Source organism: Camellia sinensis, chromosome 3, assembly GCF_055761805.1.
Source record: "Camellia sinensis isolate YWXY chromosome 3, ASM5576180v1, whole genome shotgun sequence".
Taxonomy (NCBI): domain Eukaryota; kingdom Viridiplantae; phylum Streptophyta; class Magnoliopsida; order Ericales; family Theaceae; genus Camellia; species Camellia sinensis.
In genome coordinates, this window is record NC_138963.1 from 49,526,658 (window position 1) to 49,534,335 (window position 7,678).

Below are 7,678 nucleotides of genomic sequence, written 5' to 3' on the forward strand. Positions count from 1 at the left end.
AAGAGAGGCACCCCCGTGGGTTTAAGGTACGCAATTTTATGCTCTTGAGCATTGAGTTTAGCATTTTTGATTATCTTTGAGAGATATACTGACTTGATCATCGGAGTGTCCCCGGGTGGTCGAAACCACCACCGGAATCTTCTCTTTCTGTTACAGGTTAGCCAGGTGTCATCTATTCTGCCTGTGTTCTCCAGTTGAATATTGAGTTGGGCAGTGTGATCGAAAAATCACTCACACAATTTGGCGCCGTCTGTGGGAACGAAAGTAGAATAGATGGCCAGTAACGGACAAAAGGAAAAGGTTGGGGATGACACTCCTACTGGGAGTGGGAGACCTATTGACCTTGATGGCGAAGGAGAAAGGTCGAACAAAGAAACTCATGAACAAAATCACGGAGCGAAAGACATCGGCCAGACTAGCGACGCACCAAAGAAACCTGATCAAAGCAGGTACTACAACGAAGACGACCTCCAGGTTTGGAAGGATAGGTGCCTATGGAGGGATGAAGAGGTAAAAGAGATGGCAAAAAAATTGGCAGACCTGCAATCGGTCGTCAATTTCATGATGCAAAATAACGTCATGCAGCCACCATACCCGCTGCACGACACACTGATTCCAGCGGCCAATACACAGAAGGGAGGGCAGAAAACAATCCCTATAGCCCCTCATCATAACGGAAACGAAAGACACTCTCACCAACCTTCTAGGGAGGTCGGACGAAGAGGATCAAGAAAAGAAGAATCACAGAGGACGCATCACACAAGGGAGGCAGACCCCAAAGGACATCGGCATGTTCAGGGGCAGGCATTGTGCTTCGACACAACTCACGGAGAAGGGTCGAAAAGGGCTCACCACGAGGCCGAGAGTAGTATACCGAAAAGACTAAAGTCAAAGGATAGCCGAGCTCCTGGGCGGAGCAAAGAAGACTTAAGAGATTACCTCAAAAGGAAGCAACAGAATGCCTACGCCGAGGTAACCTCCCCAGATAAGCCGAGGACACCATTCTCGGTGGAATTAGACAGGTTTGAAGCATCGAAGAGATTTAGTATGCCGAAGTTTCAAATATACGATAAAAAGTCAGACCCCAACTTCCACGTAGGACTCTATTTGAACTCAATGGCATTGTATAGTGGGAACGAGCCGTTGCTCTGTAAAGTGTTCCCCTCATCCTTCGGGGAGATAGCATCAGATTGGTTCCACAAACTACCGAAGGGAAGCATGAAGACTTGAGAAGGCTTGGCCGAGATGTTTGTGGCCAGATTTGTGATAAACAAGCTACAGCCATTAAGGGTGGACGCATTGATGGCTTTGAAGATCAACAAGGATGAAGGCCTTAGGGCCTATGAAAAAAGTTACTATGAGGTATTCAATCGAATACCCGAATGTAATCAAGAGATGGAAGTCGTATCTTTCAAGAACGGCTTGAAAGACAACTGTCCACTTCGAAAGTCTTTGGCAAAGACATTGTCGAAAAGTATGGAAGAGCTCATGGCAAGAATCGAGAAGTACGCCAGAGCCGAAGAAGACACATCAGGAACCAGGGAGATAAAACAAGAGAAAGGAAACGGCTCGCCGAAGCGAGGCCGAGGTAACAATGGAACGAGCAGGCAAGAGGCAGAACTGAGGGCCACACAAACGGTAACAACTGTGTTCCGAATCCCAATTCCTAAAGTCCTGGATCAAATTCGGAACCAACCCTATTTCAAAATGCCAGAAAGGACTCCAGGAGAGTTCATGGGAAGAAACATTGGTAGACATTGCGCTTACCACAATGAAGACGGGCATACAACTTAGGGTTCTAGAGCCCTGAAAACATATTTGGAAGGCCTGGTGAGACAAGGACATTTGAGAGACCTTGTCGATGAGACCAGGACAAGGGAAGAACAGGCAAGGTTGCCTCAGGCACCAGCAGCCCCACCTCTCCCAGCACAACAGCCACAGGCAGGAGGACCTCGGATAATCAACGTAATCCACTCGAGGTCAACGAAAACGAAATCCGAGGAGAGACCCAGAAAGTGAAGCACCTACAACATGTCTACCAAGTCGGGGAGAAAAGACATCGGGCAGAAGAGTGCCAAGGACCAATGATAACCTTTACTGAAGCCGACCTAGAGATGGTCCAGCATCCGCATAATGATGCCTTGGTAGTATACCTCCAGGTTAGGGAGTGCCAAGTGAAACGCATCCTGATTGATCAAGGCAGCTCTTGCGACATCATGTACGTCCGATGTTACAAGGAGCTCGACCTTCACCCAGATGATATGGAACAATCCAACGCCCAATGGTTGGGTTCAATGGAACGCCGACATGGCCACTGAGAACAGTAAGCTTAGAGGTGCAGGCTGGCACCAGGAAGATCAAGACAGAATTCACCATTATCGACACACCCTCTCCTTACAACATCATCTTGGGAAGGCCATGGTTGCATGCAATGGGGGCAGTTCCCTCAACATTGCATCAACTATTGCGATTCCCAACAGAGCATGGGATAGAGGAAGTTAGAGGCGATCAGCTGCAGGCGAAGAATTGCTCCATGGCAGCAATGAAATCTACCTGCAGCATACGAAAGCCGGAGAAGGCATAAATTGAAGATGAGGACGTGGAAGTCCTAGAAGATGTCGCCAAAGAGCCAGCCGAGAAGAGCGAAGAGGCACTAAAGAGAATCCTCGTCCAGGATGGAAACTTTTTTGAGAGAAAATATTGAGGTATTCGCTTGGACACCTTACGAAATTCCTGGCATTGACCCCGAGGTCACTTGCCACAAACTGAATGTTGATAGGTCGGCCAAACCTGTAATTCAACGAGCTAGAAGACCGACGTTGATGCACGTCGAAGCAGTAGAGGAAGAAGTAGACAGACTTCTGGAGGCCAGGGCCATTAGAGAAGTACACTACCCAACATGCCTATCCAATACAGTGGTGGTAAAGAAGAAGAACGGTAAATGGAGGGTTTGCGTAGACTTCACCAGCCTCAACAAAGCCTGTCCCAAAGACAGCTTTCCTCTACCCAAGATTGACCAGCAAGTAGATGCCACTTCAGGGCATGGAAGAATGAGCTTTCTAGATGCCTACAGGGGGTACCACCAGATAGCCATGTACCCCTTAGACGAAGAGAAGACAGTGTTCATCACCCCAAAAGGCCTATACTGTTACAGAGTAATGCCTTTTGGGTTGAAAAATGCAGGAGCAACTTGCCAAAGGCTGGTAACCAAAATGTTCAAACACCTGATTGGCCGAAAAGTAGAAGTCTACATCGACGACATGGTCGTTAAGATCAAGGAGCTTTAGGGTCATCTTGCCGATCTAAAAACAGTCTTTGAAATCCTTAAAACATATTGGCTCCGACTCAATGCATCGAAGTGTGCATTTGGAGTTGGATCTGGTAAGTTTTTAGGATACCTAGTGACTAGAAGGGGCATCGAGGCCAGCCCAGATCAAATCAAGGCCATCCCAGAGCTGAAGAGCCCGACATCGGCAAAACAAGTGCAGATGCTAACTGGAAGGGCTGCAGCCCTAAACAGATTCATCAGCAGAAGCTCAGATAAGTGCAGACCTTTCTTTAACTTGGTGAAAAAAGCCACAAACTTCTTGTGGACAGAAGAATGCGAAGCTGTTTTGGCCGACCTGAAGAGGTACTTGACCACAGCTCCAGTTCTTTCAAATCCAGAACCTGGAGAGGAGCTGTTTCTGTACTTAGCTGTTTCAGAATATGCGATAAGTGCAGTACTAATCCGAGAAGAAAAAGGGGAGCAAAGGGCTGTTTACTATGTAAGCAAAACGCTAGCCGATGCAGAAACGAGGTACCTACCCTTAGAGAAATTGGCACTAGCTTTAGTAATGGCATCAAAGAAGTTGAACCATTACTTCCAAGCCCATAAAATTGTGGTGCTAACAGAGCATCCCTTAAAGTCCTTACTGCAACAAGGAGACCTGACAGGAAGAATAGCCAGGTGGGCAGTCACCCTAGGCTAGTATGACTTGGAGTACAGGCCAAGGATAGCAATCAAAGGCCAGGTTCTGGCCGACTTCGTGGCCGAGTTCGCACCAGAATCCATCGAACATCAGGCTCCGTTGAGCCAGGATGAGCGATGTCCAACCAAGCAAGGAGAAACACAGCCAAAGGCAAAAGAACAAAGAAAAGAGGACAAACTCAGACCCTGCAGCATTTACATCGGCGACTCCTTTCGACTGTTTGTTGATGGGAGTTCAAACTGACAAGGAGCGGGGGCAGGAGTAGTATTGATATCCCCAGATAGGCAGGTACTAGAACAGTCAATTCGTTTGGGGTTCAAGGCCTCAAACAATGAAGTAGAGTACGAAGCACTCATTGCAGGACTGAACAGTGCATGCAGATGAGGTAATAGTTTTTTGTGATTCACAACTAATAGTTAACTAGACAACAGGTGAGTTTGCAGCCCGAGATGAATGAATGTCGACCTACGTAAATGAAGTCATCAGACTATCAGCCTTATTTCAGAACTGCCAACTACTTCAGGTAAGCCGAGATGATAACAGCCACGCCGATGCGTTGGCCAACCTAGCTAGCGCAGTACAACTTGGAAAAGCAAGGACAATAATGATTGATTACCTGTCGGGCCCGAGCATTGAACCAATAACCACGGAGCATGAAGCAATGTGCATAGACATGGGACCAAGCTCGATGGACACAATTGTTACGTTCCTAAAAGAAGGAAAGCTACCAGATGACCGCAAGGAGGCACACAAGATCAGATTGAAGTCGGCAAGATTTAGTCTGACAGCAGAAGGACATCTCTACAGAAGGTCCTTCACTGGACCCCTTTTAAGGTGCGTACACCCTTTGCAGGTTGAAGATTTTTTATATGAAATCCACGAAGGAATTTGTGGAAGCCACGCTGGGGGCAGATCACTAGCTCACAAAAACATTACCTAAGGGTACTGGTGGCCTTACATGCAAAAAGATGCAGAAGCCTACGTGAAGAAGTGTGAACAATGCCAAAGGTTTGCACCTTTGATACACCAGCCAACTGCTGACCTGAACCCTGTATCCAGTCCTTGGCCATTTGCCCAATGGGGTATGGATCTTGTTGGGCAATTACCCCAAGTAACTGGACAAAGAAAGTACTTACTGGTAGCAACAGATTACTTCACAAAATGGATAGAAGCAGAACCTCTTGCCAAGATCCGAGATGTGGATGTCAAGAACTTCATATGGAGAAACATCATCACCAGATTTGGAATTCCGAGAGCAATTGTTGCAGACAATGGAACTCAATTTGACAGCAAACTAATCAAGAACTTCTGTGCAAAGTTCAAGATCAAGAACTACTTTTTAACCCTAAGCTTTCCACAAAGTAATGGACAAGCAGAAGCATCAAACAAAGTAATTTTGGATGGAATAAAGAAGAGGCTGTAGGCAGCAAAAGGCAAGTGGGTAGACGAATTGGCTAGTGTACTCTGGGCATATCAGACTACGCTAAGAAGATCAACAGGAGAATCCCCTTTCACCATGGCTTATGGCACAGAAGCAGTCATTTCGCTGGAGATCGAAATCCCAGGAATCAGAACCCAGGGAGTAGAAAACGGGACTAATGACGTACTCTTAGCCCGAGATCTGGATCTTTTAGAAGAAAGAAGAGAGAAAGCTGCAATCCAGCTTGCAGCATACTAGCAGCAACTTGCAAAAGCTTATAACAAGAAAGTCAATCCAAGAGAGTTTCAAGTTGGCGACCTAGTCCTGAGGAAAGTCGTCGGCAATAAGAAGGATCCCAGAGAGGGCAAGCTTGGCCCAAACTGGGAAGGACCCTACAGAATCATCTCAGTACTAGGTAATGGGGCATATCGACTTGAAGATAATGAGGGCAAAGAGTTGCCAAGACCTTGGAACACTTGTAATTTGAAATTTTTCTATCATTAAAATTTCTATGTTCCTTTGCCATTTGTCGAAATAAATAAATAAAGATTCTATTCTCTTTTCAAGAATACTTGACATTGTCCCTAGAATACATGCATAATGAGAACCCAAGTGGAACTCAGGTTCACATTAGGAGGTAGAGAGAGAAGAAGAATATGCTTAACACTTGTTGAAATTTGTGGACAATTTACAAGTTAAAGTTAAGCCGAAGTTATTGCTTAACACTTGTTGAAATTTATGGACAATTTCCAAGTTGAAGTTAAGCCGAAATCATTGTTTAACACTTGTTGAAATTTGTGGACAATTTACAAGTTAAGTTAAACCGAAATTATTAACACTTGTTGAAATTTGTAGACAATTTACAAGTTAAGTTAAACCGAAATTATTGCTTAACACTTGTTGAAATTTGTGGACAATTTACAAGTTGAAGTTAAGGCGAAATCATTGTTTAACACTTGTTGAAATTTGTGAACAATTTACAAGTTAAGTTAAACCGAAATTCTTAACACTTGTTGAAATTTGTGGACAATTTACAAGTTAAGTTAAACCGAAATTATTGCTTAACACTTGTTGAAATTTGTGGACAATTTACAAGTTGAAGTTAAGCCGAAATCATTGTTTAACACTTGTTGAAATTTGTGGACAATTTACAAGTTAAGTTAAACCAAAATCATTGTTTAACACTTGTTGAAATTTATGGACAATTTACAAGTTAAGTTAAACCGAAATTATTGCTTAACACTTGTTGAAATTTGTGGACAATTTACAAGTTGAAGTTAAGCTGAAATCATTGTTTAACACTTGTTGAAATTTATGGACAATTTACAAGTTAAGTTAAACCGAAATCATTGTTTAACACTTGTTGAAATTTGTGGACAATTTACAAGTTAAGTTAAACTGAAATTATTGCTTAACACTTGTTGAAATTTGTGGACAATTTACAAGTTGAAGTTAAGCCGAAATCATTGTTTAACACTTGTTGAAATTTGTGGACAATTTACAAGTGAAGTTAAACCAAAATCATTGTTTAACACTTGTTGAAATTTGTGGGCAATTTACAAGTTGAAGTTAAACCGAAATCATTATTTAACACTTGTTGAAATTTTGTGTGAATTTACAAGTTGAAGTTAAACCGAGGTCATATTTAACACTTGTTGAAATTCTATGTGAATTTACAAGTTGAAGTTAAACCGATGTGATATTTAACACTTGTTGAAATTCTGTGTGAATTTACAAGTTGAAGTTAAACCGAGATCATATCGGAAGAAGATTGGTTTAAACACTTGTTGAAATTTATGGACAATTTACAAGTTGAAGTTAAGCCGAAGTCATTGTTTAACACTTGTTGAAATTTGTGGACAATTTACAAGTTGAGTTAAACCAGTATGATGTTCAACACTTGATTAAAAGTTTACAAGTTAAGATTAAAACCAAGAAGTTTGTCTATCCGAGGTGTGTCACCCTGAGAAGATTGTAGAAAGAAGGAAAAATATGTGAAAGACATGCAGAATGTTCTAAGTATAAAATCATGCAGAAGCAATGAAGAGCAGACAAGAGTGCAAGCACTTAGAAAAGAAAAGTTGTATTAGCATTCACCGAGAAAAGGGCACATCGGCCATACAAAAAGCTTATATTGTTCCAAAAGATAAAGAAGAAACAAAATACAAGTAAGTAAAAGAAAAACATGAGGCTAAGACTCCTCTCCACCAGCTGGTTGAATTTCAAGATCAGATGATTGTTGAGAAGACATCTCAGCAGCCTTATCCGCCGCGACCTCGGCGTCAAT